This window comes from Salvelinus fontinalis, chromosome 35 (genome assembly GCF_029448725.1).
Source record: "Salvelinus fontinalis isolate EN_2023a chromosome 35, ASM2944872v1, whole genome shotgun sequence".
NCBI lineage: Eukaryota > Metazoa > Chordata > Actinopteri > Salmoniformes > Salmonidae > Salvelinus > Salvelinus fontinalis.
Window position 1 is genome coordinate 6,079,298 of NC_074699.1, and position 18,416 is coordinate 6,097,713.

Here is an 18,416-nt window from a genome sequence, read left to right on the forward strand (position 1 = left end):
TGGTGTTTCACATTACAGTAGTGAAGCTTTGAGCTGATTAAGCTGGAATTAGGCCTATATTCCCAGTTTGGAAGCGTTTTCCTTTTCACTTTTTCATTCTTCCATTCCATTTTACTGTATGTACTGACATACTATAAAAATTCAGAAATACAGTATCTGTAGGTGTTTTTTAATAGAATTTAAACTGTACCATTTGTTTTTCTGTAATCGTATTCTAAGTGAGTAATTGCTTTTCAGTCTCTTTCAGAGCTGGACATAGTTGATTCCTTCTAGTGTTAAAAAAAAAAGAAAAAATTATGATCAGGTGTTTTTCTTTTTTATATGGATCATAAAGGCTATTTTAGTTGTCAAGATGAATGTTTCTCTCTTACGGAACTCCAGATCTTCACTGCAACTATCCTGCCTAGTCTAAATCACAGCTCAGTTGCAACAGTCCTCTTATCCAGTTGAATGAAGGGCAACCTATGGTCTGGAATAAGGCAGTCATTGTTCAGTAGTTTGTGTTGAGCAATTCATCACTAGTCGTTTTAGACAGTATGTTTATCAGGTTTAAGGTTGAGTTGTCTGTATTGAGAGGTTGCTGATTTGTTTTGGTCAGGCAGAGTGTAATTGTCAGGATTATTAAAGTTTCCTAGAGACTTTTTGGGTACGCGTAAGAGCAGTGCTGCCGACGCAACCTGTGATCTCACACTTTATAACGTTGAACCCTCAACTCACCAGACATTTCCAAACAGAACCGAACCCGAGGCGTTTGTTTTAATGGATGGATTGTTTTCATGGACGTTCTCTCACGTCGAAAAAGTTGAAAACAACGCAGAGGTGACAATCAATCCCGCTTATGAGGCTTTGTTATCGGCGACGAGAGGCGAGGGTTATCTCTGCCTCGAAAACCAGCGAGAGGTGAATCCACTCTGCCTGACGAGCAATTAGGCCTAATTTCCCAATTACCTTGCGACTGAGCGTTCCTGTGGCGTTCATTAAAAGCCATAATTGCATTGCATTGGGTTGACATGCTCCTTTTTCCCACTTTGGGCCGTTTCTCCCAGTCTGGCTCAGTGCTAGAGCTAGTGCTAGGTTCCCGCCCCGCCTGTCTGAATCGATAAAGGCTGATTGTGGAACGCGGTGTTGAGGAGTGTGTGGAACATGGAGTCGATGATGGCCCGGTGATTATGAAGTATGGAGCCCCATTTGTTTGTGTGTGTGTCCAACCTCCTTTTTTCTCTGGGCACACATTCACTCTTGCTATGAAATAGCTGAGCGGGTAATGTTGAAACATACCTTTTAATACTGATGTGTGGTGTAAATACTAAAGATAAGGTCTTGCTCATTTCAAGGATTGCTGTACCTGAGGGATATTTTAGCTTCATGGCCAACCAAGTTCAACCACCACCCTCTCGGAAGTAAGCTATCATGACTCCTACACTATTTCACACTCACTCTTTCTATTTCACTCTCTGCTTTCCTTCTCGGCCGTGCTCTTTTCCTGTCTATTTCACCCTCCCCTTTCTCCCTCTTTCTCTCCGCTTGCATTGATTCTGGTCCTCTTTGTCTGCGAGAGCTGGCATCCAAGTTGTCAGCTGCGTCAGGATTAAAAGCTATTAGTTCTGCATCATTGCCACTACAAGTGCGCTCCAGAGATTGATAGTGACTCTCTTCCTTCAGTTGGGGGAGAAACAAGAGGAAAACTGGCCCGGGGGGGGGGTCATTTTTACCTCACATCTGCAGAAAACAGTCACCTCCAGGCTGACGTGTGTGTATGTGTGAGAGAGATTTCAATTTGTTTAGTTATGTGAATTGTTTTTCACTCAAGTGTTTATTTATAGCTTAAGGCTCAAAGGCTCAGTCATGTATTTACTTAGAACTGAAATGAACGCTCGCCATGAATTCATAGAAATAGTATAATTACGAAATGATCTATTCACAAATGGCTGTGCAATATGCATCTATACTGTACACACGTCTTTTAAGAATACCCACGGCATTACATGTACAGTGCATTCGGGAAGCTTTCAGACCCCTTGACTTTTTCCACATTTTGTTATTTACAGCCTTATTCTAAAAAGGATTAAACCGTTTTCACCTCATCAATCTACAAACAATACCCCATAATGATTAAGCAAAAACAGGTTTTTAGACATTTTAATGTATAAAAAATGTCATAATGAAATATCACATTTACATAAGTATTCAGACGCTTGACTTAGTACTTTGTTGAAGCACCTTTGGCAGCGATTGCAGCCTCGAGTCTTCTTGGGTATGACGCTACAAGCTTGGCACACCTGTATTTGGGGAGTTTCTTCCATTCTTCTCTGCAGATCATTCAGAGACTTGTCCCAAAGCCACTCCTGCATTGTCTTGGCTGTGTGCTTAGGGTCGTTGTCCTGTTCGAAGATGAACCTTCACCCCAGTCTAAGGTCCTGAGCGCCCTGGAGCAGGTTTTCATTTTTCAGGATCTCTCTGTAATTTGCTCCATTCATCTTTCCCTCGATCCTGACTAGTCTCCCAGTCCGTGCCGCTGAAAAACACCCACACAGCATGATATTGCCACCACCATGCTTCACTGTAGGGATGGTGCCAGGTTTCCTCCAGACATGACGCCTGGCATTCAGGCCAAGGAGTTCGATATTGGTGTCATCAGACCAGAGAATCTTGTTTCTAATGTAGACAGTGTGCTTTTCCAAATCATGTTCAATCAATTAAATTGACCACAGGTGGACTCCATTGAAGTTGTCGAAACATCTCAAGGATGATCAATGGATGCACCTGAGCTCAATTTCGAGTCTCATAGCAAAGGGTCTGAATACTTTTGTAAATAAGGTATTTCTGTTTTTATATTTTTTTTAATAATTTGCAAAAATTGATAACCTGTTTTTGCTTTGTCAGTATGGGGTATTGTGTGTAGACTGAGGATATTGTTTTATTTAATCCATTTTAGAATAAGGCTGTAAGGTAACAAAATGTGGAAAAAATCCAGGGGTCTGAATACTTTCCGAATGCACTGTATAAATACACACACAGGCCTACCCTTTTAAGAGTAATGCAAACAATAAGACATACACACACACACACACACACACACACACATATATGAAATGACTCTCACTTTACAATATATGGGCTAAGTCCTAGTCTATTCTGTTTGAAATTAGATCTAGTAGCCACCACATCAAAAAGCCGACATTGCTTATTTTGTGTAACACACCGGATTTAGCCGGTCAGCAAAATATGCCCAGTATTGTCAGGGACGGCCAAAAAGTAATTTATTTGTTTTGTGAGGCGAGGTGAGGTGTACCACATGGGACCGTGTGTTGACTCAGCCAAATTTAAAGCTCCATGTTTTTAGGTGGGAGGTTGCGGAGAGGGAACACCTGGTTCTATTGAGTACTGCCCCTCACCAGTGCGCCACGACTGCCCACACAGTAGGAGTGGGATGATGCCAAAGTTTTAGCACCCACTCTAGAAATAATGTATTTTGGTTTAACCTTGGTGTCCGTAGGCTAGGACATGTAGATATACAGTGTGTTTACAACTCACTACCCATGCTTGTCTAGTGTGTGTGACGTTACTGAGGAAGGAATGTTAACACTGGTCATGAAAACTAAATCCATGCTTTTCAACCGATCGCTGCCCGCACCCTCCCTCCCGACTAGCATCACTACTCTGGACGGTTCTGACTTAGAATATGTGGACAACTACAAATACCTAGGTGTCTGGCTAGACTGTAAAGTCTCCTTCCAGACTCATATTAAACATCTCCAATCCAAAATTAAATCTAGAAACGGCTTCCTATTTCGCAACAAAGCCTCCTTTACTCACGCCGCCAAACATACCCTCGTAAAACTGACTATCCTTCCGATCCTCGACTTCAGCGATGTCATTTACAAAATAGTTTCCAACACTCTACTCAGCAAACTGCAGTCTATCACAGTGCCATCCGTTTTGTCACCAAAGCCCCATATACCACCCAACCCCTGCTATCTGTATGCTCTCGTTGGCTGGTCCTCGGCTACATATTCGTCGCCAGACCCACTGGCTTCAGGTCATCTATAAGTCTTTGCTAGGTAAAGCTCTGGTAAAACACCCACCCGTATCACGCTCTCCAGCAGGTATATTTCACTGGTCATCCCCAAAGCCAACACCTACTTTGGCCGCCTTTCCTTCCAGTTCTCTGCTGCCAATGACTGGAACAAATTGCAAAAATCGCTGAAGTTGGAGACTTATATCTCCATCGCTAACTTTAAACAACAGCTATCTGAGCAGCTCACCGATCGATGCAGCTGTACACAGCCCATCTGTAAATAGCCCATCCAATATCCAGTAAATACCCATCCAGTAAATACCACATCCCCATATTGTTTTTATTTACTTTTTTGCTCTTTTGCACACCAGTATTTCTACTTGCACATCATCATCTGCACATCTATCACTCCAGTGTTAATTTGCTAAATTGTAATTGCTTCGCTATTATGGCCAATTTATTGCCTTACCTCCTCACGCCATTTGCACACACTGTATATATACTTTTTTCCCCTCTATTGTGTTATTGACTGTACGTTTGTTTACTCCATGTGTAACTCGGTGTTGTTGTTTGTGTCGCACTGCTTTGCTTTATCTTAGCCAGGTCGCAGTTGTAAATGAGAACTTGTTCTCAACTGGCCTACCTGGTTAAATAAAGGTGAAAGATTATTATCATTGGTAAAATCACTTGAAAAGAGAACAACAGTTCAGTTCATTGGTTGTTTCCTCATACACTGATCTATCTGTAACATACACAGCCTATTGTACTTGAGTTCCACAACATTCAACCAAAGATTATGATAACTTACCTAAAACAGGACAGCAGTGTTGTTTACAATGGGAGCCAATGAAGCACAGTGGACAGGACAACTAAGGAGGTGGGCAAAGCCAAGCACGAGCTAGTGAGATCCTATTGGCATGTTTTAGCTTCTATTTGCATATTTCCATTGGGGAATGACTACTCTCTGAAGTGTGTGTGTGTGCATAATTCAAATTCACTCCTGCACTTCTTCAAACAATGTCATTTAAAAAAACTTTAGCGAAGGATCAAGTGTACAACACTGTTTGTAACATTGTAGTTTTGGGAACAGAAAACTGTATGGAGGTTGAATGTTTCATTTATGACAACATTTGCATCATTTCGGCCCAGTTTCGCCTTCCTCTATCTTCTCCCTCTGCTTGCCACTAGACTTCCTCTCATCACCATATTTTGTGGTGGGTGGAAGCCCGCACCAGATGCTTCAGGATTTTACCCTACAGAATAAGGCTGTAACGTAACAAATTGTGGAAAAAGTCAAGGGGTCTAAATACTTTCCGAATGCACTGTATAAACAATGATTTTTTTTTACTATGTTTGTTATTGCCTTGGAATGAATGTCATGATTTAAATAAATGTCCTAAGCTGGTGACTTATTTGTTTTCAAACACTTTCAACCACTTCTGTAGAATGACCCATATGATGCACTACTTTTGACCAGGGCCCATAGGTCAAAAGTAGTGCACTATGTAGGGAATAGGGTGCCATTTGGAAGAGGCCCCCACGGGTTGTTGTAATGTCACATTCTAACAACCCTCTCATATTTCATTTCCAGGCCATCGTGGGCTACTTTGACATTTTCTTCGACAGATTCTGCAGCAACAAGGTAAGCAGCATGTGGCGGCCCTTCCGTTTAACGGAAACCCAATTATATTCACGCTTTGGCATTCCCCACATCCTTGGGAGGCAATCGACGCCGGTGCGTTTCCTGATTGCTGATGTAAGCACCCACCGGAGCCAGCCACTCGGAAAAGCCAATGCCAAGCTCCGCGAGCGACGTGCCAACGTCTTTTAATTACACGTCCTATTTGACTTGCCATTTGAGCATAACTGCTGAGATGTAATGCTACACCACTTGTAATGGGAACTAAGGTTATGTGTGTGAATGAAATACCTCGTCTTTAGAAGACTATGAGTAGGATAGAAGTACAGAATTACAGTGGCAAGAAAAAGTATGTGAATCCTTTGGAAATACCTGGATTTCCGCATAAATTGGTCATATAATTTGATCTGAACTTCATCTAGGTCACAACAATAGACAAACACAGTCTGCTTAAACTAATAACACACAAACAATATATTTTCATGTCTTTATTGAACACACTGTAAACATTCACAGTGCAGGGTTGAAAAAGTATGTGAACCCTTGGATTTAATAACTGGTTGATCCTCCTTTGGCAGCAATAACCTCAACCAAACGTTTTCTGTAGTTGCGGATCAGACCTGCACAACGGTCAGGTGGAATTTTGGACCATTCCTCTTTACAAAACTATTTCAGTTCAGCAATATTCTTAGGATGTCTGGTGTGAACTGCTCTATTGAGGTCATGCCATAGCGTTTCAATCGGGTTGAGGTCAGGACTATGACTGGGCCACTCCAGAAGGCATATTTTCTTATGTTGAAGCCATTCTGTTGTTGATTTACTTCTGTGTTTTGGGTCGTTGTCTTGTTGCATCACCCAACTTCTGTTGAGCTTCAATTGGTGGACAGAGCCTAACATTCTCCTGCAAAATGTCTTGATAAACTTGGGGGGAAAAAAATTCCGTCGATGGTAGCACGCTGTCCAGGCCCTGAAGCAGCCCCAAACTACGATGCTCATGATGTTCTTCGGCTTGCAAGCCTCCCGCTTTTCCCTCCAAACATAACAATGGCCATTGTGGCCAAACAGTTCTATTTTTGTTTCATCAGACCAGAGGACAAAAAATACGATCTTTGTCCCCATGTGGAGTTGCAAACCATAGTCTGGCTTGTTTATGGTGGTTTTATGGTGGTTTTGGATCAGTGGCTTCTTCCTCGCTGAGCGGCCTTTCAGGTTATGTCGATATAGGACTCATTTTACTGTGGATATAGATACTTTTGTACCTGTTTCCTCCAGCAGCTTCACACATTCCTTTGCTGTTGTTCTGGGATTGATTTGCACATTTCGCACCAAAGTACGTTCATCTCTAGGAGACAGAATGCATCTCCTTCCTGAGCGGTATGACGGCAGCGTGGTCCCATGGTGTTTATACTTGCGTACTATTGTTTGTACAGATAAACGTGGTACATTCAGGCGTTTTGAAATTGCTCCCAAGGATGAACCAGACTTTTGGAGGTCTACAATTATTTTCTGAGGTCTTGGCTGATTTCTTTTGATTCTCCCATGATGTCAAGCAAAGAGGCACTGAGTTTGACGGCAGGCCTTGAAATACATCCACAGGTACACCTCCAATTGACTCAAATTATGTCAATTAACCTATCAGAAGCTTCTAAAGCCATGACATAATTTGGAATTATTATTAATTCTGGAATTTTCCAAGCTGTTTAAAGGCACAGTCTACTTAGTGTATGTAAACTTCTGACCCACTGAAATTGTGATACAGTGAAATAATATGTCTGTAAACAGTTGTTGGAAAAATGACTTGCACAAAGTAGATGTCCTAACCGACTTGCCAAAACTATAGTTTGTTAACAAGAAATTTGTGGAGTGTTTGAAAAACAAGTTTTAATGACTCCAACCTAAGTGTATGTAATCTTCTGACTTCAACTGTAGATGATCAGATCAAATTTGATGACCAATTTATGCAGAAGTCCAGGTAATTCCAAAGGGTTCGCATACTTTTTTTTGCACTATATGAGATGGGTTTAGTAGGTTTAAGAGTATGGGACTGGTTAATGTTCTACTGCAGTTGTGGAATTATTAGATGAGCCACAGAAATAGAAGTGTCACAATGGAATGAGTCGTTATTCCTCAATGTTGTAGCTTCATGTACATCATGTTGATTGCTGTTGCCTAAGACTAAATCACGTTTTCTGCTTTTGAATCACAGGTGATGTTCTCCACGGGGCCACGGGTCACCAAGACGCTTTGGAAACAGACAGTATTCCTGCTACAAAACCCCATTCGTGTACAAGCAGGTCAGTTTCCCAGACAGCACTGGTTTCCTGACTGTGTGTGATTGTGCGCCGCTGGTGGGAACATGGACCTGCATGTTTGTGCTCGTATGGACACGTCTGTCCGTGTCTATTGTGGTTGCACTGCACGTGCACCCAGCTGTCACCTGTGATATTTTTTACACCAGATCTTCCTCGAACATCCTACTGAGAGCCAGGTAATCTGCCTGTGGTGCTGACGTAGTCAGCCTGTAGTTATCTGTCACCTATAGAGAGACCGAGTGAGATCAAAACAGTCATCAAAAACACCATGTTGAACTTTATCCTCAAGCACTCGCGTACTGATACAAATAACGTTTAGAACTGAACGGAACATATGAAGTAAAAACATTTAACTAAGCCAATTCAAATGTTATTTCATGAAGTGATGCTGTTACAGATGTGATATGTATAAAAGCTGTGTGTAAATAGTGGATGTAAGTGTATGATGTGAATTATGGTGTGTGTGTGTGTGTGTGCACGTACAGTACATTACATTGTGAACAATGGTGTGAGTGTGTACAGTGTTGTGTGTGTGTGTGTGTGTGTGTACAGTACATTGAGAACATGTGCTTCTGTGTATATACAGTACTATACTTCGTGAAAGATGGTCTGTGTGTTGTATTTGATGGCCTGTGTGCGTTGTCGTAATGGGAATCGGGGACGTGTCCGGTGATGTTGGGATGGATGAGACCGTAGCTCCGTGCTGTCCAGTCTTCCCCCACTAACATCCAATAGGAGGCCAGTGTAATGAATGGCCTGTATTGGGGACTGGACATCCACTGTCCCTGAGTAAAGCACCACTCGGCTCTGGTCAGAGCCACAGCCACGTCATCCCACTGACAACCCCGTAACATTGACGCAACGTTCACAATGCGTCTGTCAGTTAAGTGCCAGTCCTACTTTAGGATGTGTTTTCCCTTAAGTATTCTGGGTGATTAAAATGCCTTTTGAATAAGTTGAGACACTGCAGTGTTGAAATGTGTAAAGACGGTGCGGAGAAGCAGTGTGTCCGTTAGCCAGTGTAGACTGCTTTTGGCCGACAGCCCTCCCCCCCCCATAAAAGCAGGCACATTAAACCATTGCCAGAAATTGTAAAACATCCGTACGTGGTATGACATTGTAGTGTGTTAAAATGTGTTGAGAGAACAGTTTTTTTAGAATGGGTTAAGACACTGCAGTGTTGAAATGGGTTAAGACCCTGCAGAGTGTGTAGAAAGGTCGACTAGCATCTGCTGACAGTCTGTCCCAACTCCTAACAGCAGCCGCTGCCATATGCACACTGTTGGTGTGTGGGAGTGGGTGGGTGAGTGAGTAAGGAAGAGATTTGGAGTGACTGTTCTATTTTCTCTTAATTTATTCTTAGTGAAGAGTAAACCAGTTTGGTACAATCTACAGTGCTCTGGTAGTGCTTCTGTATCCATCAACGCTCTGGATACACACACGTGTCCTGCTGGCCTCTTGCATGCACATTTCATTCTATAAAACAAGCAGACACACACAACTGCCTTCCAGCCCTAAGGTAAATGAGGTTTTAGCTCAATGCTCTCTGTATTTGGCCTTAGCGGACTTACCCGCTCTCTTTAGGCATCCGTTAGCAGAGTGATGAGACCCCCGAGTTAGGCTGTGATCACTCACTACTACTGGAATGGGCCCTGCACACACACGTAGCTCAGTGTTATCTCGACACTCACTACTACTGAAATGAGCTACACACACTCACACACCTACCTCTGTTATTACTCACCACTGGTGGATTGGGACCTGCCTTGCATGCTAAACACTCTCAACATAGAGCAACTCAGCTAGAAATATGTTGTATGTGGGCAATTACAGCGTTATGGATGTGACATTTGTCACAAGCCGGCTCATAGCCTGTGACAAAAATGAGGGGACACGAACAACAGGTATAGGCCAATTAAAAGTGTTCTTTATTATAAACAAACTATTAACTTAAACTAAGAAAAAGGAATGAGGTGTGGAAGTATCATGATGTAAGGTGTATGTAAAGTGCATGGATGTGTGAATATGTGTGTGTGAACATGACTGAGTGAAAACTATGCAAAACTAAAAAGGAACAAACAAATCATGAGCATACCTGGAGGAGCAGAGAGAGAGAGAGAGCAAGAGTGATTAGTGACAGCTTTATACCCTGAGCCCAGGTGGCTCCAATCACTAACGACCCTCCTCTGCCTGCAGGAGGAACCGCCCCCTGCACTGCAGAGGAGGAGCCGTGACACCCCCCTCCTTAAAATGAGGGTCCCACCCTCAACCCAACTTCCTCCAACATATTCAAAATTCAAATTTCCCCAAAAACAAAAAAAAAACAATCCCGGCTCCTAGCAGTAGCCCCGTGTCCCCCAGCCGACTGTCCGTCCCTCAAACTCGGCAGCCCTGGTACCTGGGGAGCAATTTAAGAGGAAAAAGGCACAGACAGCCCGTAGGGGCAGCAGAGAAGAGATACAAGCTAGGTTAAAGGAGCACGGGACAGAGCATCAGCAATAATATTATCCTTACCACTAATGTGTCTAATATCAAGGTTGAAAGGTTGCAAGAACAAAGCCCAACGCATCAGGCGCTGGTTTGGGTTTTGCAGAGACCTCAGAAAAACAAGTGGGTTGTGGTCAGTGAACACAGTTAAAGGGGTCAAACCAGAACCAACATAGACCTCGAAGTGCTGTAAAGCCCAAATGAGACCTAAAGCCTCCTTTTCAATTACAGAATAGTTTTTCTGATACTTATTCAATTTTCGGGAGAAGAAACTGACTGGACACTCAACCTTGTCGTCATTCTCCTGGAGAAGCACAGCCCCAGCACCGATTTGACTGGCGTCTACCTGCAATTTGAAAGGTTTCCCAAAATTTGGTGCTGCCAACACAGGTGCCAAACACAAAAGAGTCTTAACTGCATCAAATGCCTCTTGACACTGGGTGGACCAGATAAATTCAGCCTTGGCCTTCAACAGATTGGTCAGTGGGGACACTACTACCGAAAAGTTTTTACAAAAAGCACGGTAGTACCCCGCCATTTCCAGGAAGCACATCAGTTCTTTCTTTGTAGAGGGCTGTGGGAACTGCTTCACAGCCTGAACCTTGGCTTCTACGGGACAGACAAATCCCTGACCAACAACCTTGCCTAGGTATGTGACTGTAGCTTTGGCAAACTCACATTTTGCCAAATCAATACCTGTGTCCAACATAGACTGCATCTCTGTTTCCAGTTTTAGTCTCTTCTCCTCAGATACACGATAAAATCTGTGTTTGATAGGCTTAGCATCTCCGATGTCTATATCATGTTCAATTAAGTGGGTTTGTGATGGAGTGTCAGAAAACAAAACAGGGTAGTTTCTAATAAGAGCTACCAATTCATCACGTTTCTCAGGGTCTAAATGATCTACCAAAACCCCAAGGTTTTGCAAAGTCTGAGAGTTTTTCAACCGACCTTGTAAGACCTCATCTGAAACTTTAACTTCCTCTTCTCCCCCCTCCACCAAATTAAAGCCACAAGATGCAGGGACTGGGGCAGCAGTCAACACTGACCTCACTGCTGGAGTGCCTTCAACTTTGCTTAGATCACGGGAGTGATAACATTTTAACAGGTTCACATGGCATAATTTAGAGGACTTCCTATGACTAGGGGTTTCAATAAGATAGTTCAAATCTGACACTTTACGCAACAGTGAAAGGACCACAGTATTTTGCCTGAAAAGGTGAACTTACAAGAGGCAGAAGAGCAAGTACCCGATCACCGGGACTAAACTCACGCAGCTCAGCCTGTCCGTCATATTTCAGTTTCATTTTCCGTTGAGAACATTTTAGTTTCTTTCGCTAGTTCACCAGCCCTATACAACTTCAACCTAAAGCCATTTACATAGTCAATAAGGTTCCGAGGTGGTTCCTCAGGCAAACAACCATCCTGCAACACTGCTAAAGGCCCACGCACCTTATGGCCAAACACTAAGTCATTTGGGCTAAACCCTGTGCTTTCCTGCACTACTTCACGAGCAGCTAGTAACAGCCAAGGTAACCCCTCCTCCCAGTCGGCAGACAGTTCCGTACAATATGCACGAAGCAAGGATTTTAAAGTTTGATGAAAACGTTCCAAAGCTCCCTGGCTCTGGGCATGGAACGCAGTAGACTTGTTGTGTTTAACTTTAAGCTGTTTGAGAACCTGAGCAAATAAATGAGAGGTAAAGTTAGACCCCTGATCTGACTGGATGGTTTTTGGAATCCCAAATGTTGAAATAAATTGAGTTAAAGCTTTAACTACTGATTTTGAAGTTATGGTACGCAAGGAAAAAGCTGCCGGATATCTGGTTGCTTGACACATAACAGTTAATAAGTAGCTATGACCTGACTTGGACCTTGGTAATGGCCCAACACAATCGATAATAAGATGCTCAAAAGGTTGCCCTACGGCTGGTATTGGATACAACGGTGCAGGCTTTACAACCTGATTTGGCTTGCTTGTGCGCTGACACGTATCACAAGTTTTAATAAACTGAGATAAATCCCGCTTTAAACGTGGCCAGAAAAAATAACGAAGTATGCTATCATAAGTTTTACAAACACCCATATGACCTGCCACATCACCATGTGAAGTTTGCAACACTTTATTTCGCAAAGTAGTAGGTACAACTATTTGAAAGACTGGTTCTCCTAAACCCTTATCATAGTGTGGAACCCATTTCCTGACCAACAGCCCATCAAGAAGAAAATAACACTGAGCACTATTCCTCACCACTGAATCAGGAACCACTTTATCAAACAGATCAGCCAAAGTAGTATCGGCTTTTTGCTCAGCCATCAATGAATCTCTAGAACTAGTCAACTGTTCTGTCTGGAGTTTGACTGGCAACTCAAGACTTTCTGGCTTACTCTCAATCTCCTTACGAGAGGCTGCGCGGGTAACCGCACAAACTGGAAATACCTCAGGAGACACACAGTTCTGATCCGGAGATTCCCTTGCAGGGGACACTGAAGGTTGCTTCTTACAGATGTTTAATTTGCCATCTGCCCACACCTTACTACCTGCCAAGTCATTCCCCAAAATCATGTGCACTCCCTCTACTGGCAACTGAGGTCTAACCCCAACATCTACATCACCCTCTACCAGACCACATTTTAGGGTAACTTCATGTAAAGGACAAGAGAATGGAACTAAACCCATACCACATACCATTACACAACGGCCAGTATCAGACTCTTTAGAGAACGGCAAAACAGATTCCAGAATAAAAGAATCTAAAGCTCCAGTGTCTCTTAGGATCTTGATTTTAACATTCTGGTTGCCATCTACCAGGGACACTACACCATCTGAAATAAAGGCTGAAAAATCACAGCGGGAAAACTGAGAATCAAACTCAACTAGTGGCTGAAACAGCTCACCCTGGTGGTCAGAGGCTGTAACAGGACTTGCCATCACAGCAGGTTTAACTTGAACTGACTGTTTTGATTTAAGCAGAGGACAATTTTTCTTCCAATGTCCTTCAACTAAGCAGTAGCGACAGGTATTAGCATTAACCGGCGCTTTAAATCCTCCATACCCAAACTTCTGCTGAGGCCTTTGGAAAGATGCCCCCCAAAAAGGTGACCTACTATTCCTAGGAGTAAAGTTATTCTTATGGTACATGTCACTGTTTGACTCAAAATGGCTTTTATGTGTTAGCCTGTACTCATCTGCAAGGATTGCTGCATCACTTGGAGACTTAACTTTACGTTCATTCATGTATGTAGCAACCTGGTCAGAAACAGAATTTTTGAACTGTTCTAACACAATCAAATTAGACAGACCCTCAAAAGTACTAACTTCAGAAGCTGTACACCAACGATTAAATGCAGAAGTCAAATCACAAACAAACTCAGAATAGGTTTGTGAATCTAACTTTTTCCTATAACGAAAACGTTGACGATATGCCTCTGGCACAAGCTCGTAGACCTTCAGAACTGCTGATTTAACTTTAGCATAAACTTTACTGTCAGCTACACTCAGTGCTGCAAAAGCCTCACGTGCTTTACCTGTAAGTACACATTGCAACAACATAGTCATGTCCAAATCTGACCAAGCTCTAGCTTCCGCAATACGCTCAAATAAAGTAAAGTATGTGTCTGGATCTGACTCATCAAATCTAGGCAACAAACGAAGATTCTGTGAAACATCAAACTGTGGTAGTCTTTCCGGTCTATTAGCATTTCTCAATCGCTCTATCTCTAATTGCATTTGCAACAGTTCCCTCTGCTGCTCAAAAGTTAATGAAGGGCTAGACTGAAAACTTGCACCCTCACTACTAGCAGACTGACCACCAAAAACACCCATTTCCCTAAGACCCTGCTTTAAGCTAGTTTTAACAGTCTCTTTAATTTTTTTATCAACAATCTCAATCTGATAATGTTCAGCAATTTCAATTAACTGCTCCTTAGTACACAACTCTAAGGCTACCTCTGAAGGAGCTTGAACAAAACTACACAAAATGGAAGACATTTTCCTCAACCAATACAACTATTACAAATGCTCCAAAAAAACACAACTCACCTGCTGTCAATCTGGGTTCAAGGACAGGAGCCACACCCCACTATCCTCCAAAAACTACTAACTAACTGGCCCTGGTCTTCGTGCAGTCACATGTGGTGGGGTTTTATGCACACAAAACCAGTGGAGTGGAAAAGACAACCAGAAACTGGCGGCCCTCCCATAACCACGGAGGTGCTCCCGAGCCGATGTAGGGGAAAAGGGAAAGGGATGCTCTACCCACGTTCACTGCCACCTAAAACAAAAACACCACAAGCCTCCTATGGACACTTGCTGATATGCCTGAACAGGAGAGGACTCCCACCTGAACAAAACCCAGAAAAACACAAAGTGAATTGCTTAGCTACCAAGCTAACTGAACCAAAAGAACACATGGTTCTCAACTCTCTCTTAAACAAAATTGGCCCAACCAAAACATCCACTCAAACAAAAAAAATTGTCAATCTGAACTAAACTAACCCAAGTTAACTACTATCCCGGATGAGCCCCCACTTGTCACAAGCCGGCTCATAGCCTGTGACAAAAATGAGGGGACACGAACAACAGGTATAGGCCAATTTAAAAGTGTTCTTTATTATAAACAAACTATTAACTTAAACTAAGAAAAAGGAATGAGGTGTGGAAGTATCATGATGTAAGGTGTATGTAAAGTGCATGGATGTGTGAATATGTGTGTGTGAACATGACTGAGTGAAAACTATGCAAAACTAAAAAGGAACAAACAAATCATGAGCATACCTGGAGGAGCAGAGAGAGAGAGTGATTAGTGACAGCTTTATACCCTGAGCCCAGGTGGCTCCAATCACTAACGACCCTTCTCTGCCTGCAGGAGGAACCGCCCCCTGCACTGCAGAGGAGGAGCCGTGACACATTACAAACACAATCACAAGCTAAATGACTCACAGAATGGACAGACTTAACATACATGAAATGTTTGAGGTGTGTGTCTATAGTACCCCATGAGGGAGCGTATGTACCCCAAAAAGCGTAATTAAGGGGACATTTGGCACACAGACAGAGAGTGGAAGTGGCAGGAAATACGTTAGTACGGCTCTCTCAGCTCAGAGCATAGAAAAAGGAATAATATGGTATGGTTAGACAAAGTGCAATTTGACTGCAAGCCAGCTCCACATCAATGGTGGTGGGATTATCTCTCTCTCACTCGCTTGCTCTCTCACGCTCTTCATTCATCTCTCTCTCTCACTCGCTCTCTCGCGCTCTCCATACAGTATTCCATTGCGAGATGCAGTTTTTCGTAGTGTCTCTGGTGGCCGACCTGCCTATACTGTGCCCTTCCCAGCTCTCCCTCCTTTGCTAGCGCGCTATGAAAGATGCACGTGTTTGTGTTCTTGGAAGTGGCAACTAATCAGTCTCCTCCGTTACAAACATACTTCATCTTCCCAGTGGAATCTAATCTTGACGTGCAAGAAGTCAAGGGATCACTTATTTTGGGGTCTACTCTTCACCACTACGGCATCATCGTTAACAGTGGGGGGAAAAAGGCAGAGAAAGGCAAGCGACAATATGAACGAAGTCCTTGTATGGCAAGACTTTGAAAATGTATGAGGTGGAATTGAGGTACGGTAATGGTAGGACAGGTGCAGTGCTTAACCATTTTGAAACGGACGCACCATGACACCCAAACCATTGCTGGCAGCAGCGCAGCTACATTTTGAGTTCACATGGAATTTTACGAATTTTGCTTATTGTTTTAACGGAAAACTGATCAAAAAAACTGCAGTTTAAATGTTTAAGTATTTTTTCCCCCATTTATCACATCCCTAACACACACCCAGCGGAATCAATTTCTATCCCACAAAAAACAGGAATCAACACCCAATAGTCAATACAGAAGACAATTAGAGAGTCTCTAAAGACTGGAAAAGGTAACGATACGGACCTCGTAGAGAGCGAGATGGCCTTCATCCCAAGTGGCACCCTATTCCCCTATACAAACCATTCGGAAAGTATTCAGACCCCTTGACTTTTTCCAGATTTTCTTACGTTACAGCCTTATTTTTGGGCAAAAACTGAAATATCACATTTACATAAGTATTCTGTCACGACTTCCGCTGAAGTCGGTCCCTCTCCTTGTTCGGGCGGCGTTAGGCGGTCGACGTCACCGGCCTTTTAGCCATCGCCGATCCACTTTTCATTTTTCATGTGTTTTGTCTTTGTCTTACACACCTGGTTTCATTCCCCCAATGACTTGTTCATTATTTAACCCTCTGTTCCCCCATGTTTGTTTGAGAGTAATTGTTTATTGTATTGCGGTCCGTATTTGTGGCCTTGTATTTATACAACGTGTGTCACGTTCCTGGCCTTGTTTTCCTTTTGTATAGTTGTGTTTAGTGGGTCAGGACGTGAGCTGGGTGGGCAGTCTGTGTTGTTTGTTCTATGTTAAGTGTCAGGTTTAATTGACCTTGTATGGCTCTCAATCAGAGGCAGGTGTTTTACGTTTTCCTCTGATTGAGAACCATATATAGGGAGGTTGTTTCACATTGTTTGTTGTGGGTGGTTGTCTTCCGTGTCTGTATGTATGTTCGTACCACACGGGACTGTAGCTTTGGTTTGTAGTCTGTACCTGTTCGTGCGCTCTTCGTGTATTTGTAAGTTCTCATGTTTTAGGTCAGTCTACGTCGCTTTGTTGTTTTGTAATTTTCCAAGTGTTTTTCGTGTTCGTCTTCGTCTTTGAATAAATTCATTATGTATTCACAACCCGCTGCATTTTGGTCTGATCCCTACTCCTCCTCTTCAGACGAAGAGGAGGAGAGAAACCGTTACAACGTGTATTGTGATATTATTGAGTAAAATTGCTTTCATTACTCATATCTGCTGTCCTGCGCCTGACTCATGTCACCAGCTACACACAGACGCTTTACATATTCAGACCCTTTACTCAGTACTTTGTTGACGCACCTTTGGCAGCGATTACTGTCACCTTCCTCCGAAGTGGGTCCCTCTTTGTTGGGGCGACGTTCGGCGGTCGACGTCACCGGTCTTCTAGCCATCGCCGATCCACCTTTCATTTTCCATTTGTTTTGACTTCTTCCCTCACACCTGGTTTCAATTCCATCAATTACATGTTGTGTATTTAACCCTCTGTTCCCCACATGTCCTTGTCCGGTATTGTTTTTTGTAAGTGCTCGTGCACGCTATGTCTGGGGTTTTTGTCCCATTGTATATATTGTTTTTGTTCACGGTGATTTTTATCATTAAACTGCGTCGTTGTAACAGTCCTTGCTCTTCTGCGCCTGACTTCTCTACTGCCAGGACGCATGTACTACAATTACAGCCTCGTCTTCTTGGGTATGATGCTACAAGCTTGGCACAGCTTTATTTAGGGAGTTTCTCCCATTCTTCTCTGTCAGGTTGGATGGGAGCATCGCTGCACAGCTATTTTCAGGTTTCTCAAGAGATGTTCGATCGGGTTCAAGTCCTGCTTCTGGCTGGGCCACTCAAGGACATTCAGAGACTTGTCCCGAAGCCACTCCTGCATTGTCTTGGCTGTGTGCTTATGGTCGTTGTCCTGTTGGAAGGTGAACCTTCACCCCAGTCTGAGGTCCTGAGCACTCTGGAGCAGGTTTTCATCAAGGATCTCTCTTTACTTTGCTCCGTTCATCTTTCCCTCGATACTGACTAGTTTCCCAGTTCCTGCCAGTGAAAACATCCCCACAGCATGATGCTGCCACCACAATGCTTTACCGTAGGGATGGTGCCAGGTTTCCTCCAGATGTGATTCTTGGCAATCAAGCAAAAATTGTTACATCTTGGTTTCATCAGACCAGAGAATCTTGTTTCTCATGGTCTGAGAGTCCTTTATGTGCCTTTTGGCAAACTTCAAGCGAGCTGTCATGTGCATTTTACTGAGGAGTGGCTTCCGTCTGGCCACTCTACCATAAAGGCCTGATTGGTGTAGTGC

General features: G+C 43.2%; 1 pseudogene; it reads left to right on the forward strand.

Annotated features, from left to right (window-relative positions):
• LOC129834111 (protein arginine N-methyltransferase 3-like) overlaps positions 1–18,416 on the forward strand; it is a 120,833-nt pseudogene that overhangs the window by 77,540 nt on the left and 24,877 nt on the right.